Source organism: Gossypium arboreum, chromosome 4 (genome assembly GCF_025698485.1).
Source record: "Gossypium arboreum isolate Shixiya-1 chromosome 4, ASM2569848v2, whole genome shotgun sequence".
Classification (NCBI taxonomy): Eukaryota; Viridiplantae; Streptophyta; class Magnoliopsida; order Malvales; family Malvaceae; genus Gossypium; species Gossypium arboreum.
Genome location: NC_069073.1, coordinates 12,059,229 through 12,059,958, shown reverse-complemented (window position 1 = coordinate 12,059,958; position 730 = coordinate 12,059,229). Strand labels below are relative to the sequence as shown.

The window sequence follows — 730 nt, the reverse complement described above, 5'->3', positions numbered from 1 at the left end:
GTAGCTGCAAATACTTTTGAATTGAAACCTAACACAATTCAAATGATATAGCAGTTTGTTCAGTTTGATGGTTTGCAGGATGAAAATCCCAACGCTCACTTAGCAAACTTTCTGGAATTTTGTGATACATTTAAAATCAATGGCATTTCTGATGATTCCATTCATCTTCAGTTATTTCCTTTTTCATTGAGGAACAAAGCTAATAGCGGTTGAACTCATTACCACGAGGGTCAATTACTACTTGGGAACAAATGACCGAAAATTTTTTACTAAAATATTTTCTGCCGGCTAAAACGGCTAAATTACGAAATGATATCTCTTCTTTTATGCAGATGGATTTAGAAACACTTTACGATGCATGGGAAAGATACAAGGACTTACTGAGAAGGTGCCCTCACTATGGGTTACCGCTCTGGCTTCAAGTACAAACATTCTACAATGGACTGAATCCCTCGACTCGGCAAATGGTTGACGCAGCTGCTGGTGGAACCATCAACAACAAAACACCTGAAAAGGCTTATGAATTCATTGAAGAGATGTCACTGAATAACTATCAGTGGCAAGTCATGAGGACTAAGCCAACAAAAATAGCTGGCGTTTATAACGTCGACTCAGTTACTATGCTGTCAAATCAGGCAGAACTTCTCAATAAAAAGATTGATGCTTTACTTGGTTCTACGTAGGTACATCTAGTAATAAGGTGTGACTCAAGTGGAGGAGGTGTGCATAC

At 38.5% G+C, this 730-nt stretch overlaps 1 non-coding gene across 1 annotated transcript; it reads right to left on the bottom strand.

Annotated features, from left to right (window-relative positions):
* Positions 1-299: 299 nt before the first annotated feature.
* LOC128292438 (small nucleolar RNA R71) lies at positions 300-406 on the bottom strand. Its single transcript, XR_008282423.1, has one exon. It is a non-coding gene; the product is annotated as a small nucleolar RNA R71 (small nucleolar RNA).
* Positions 407-730: the final 324 nt, after the last annotated feature.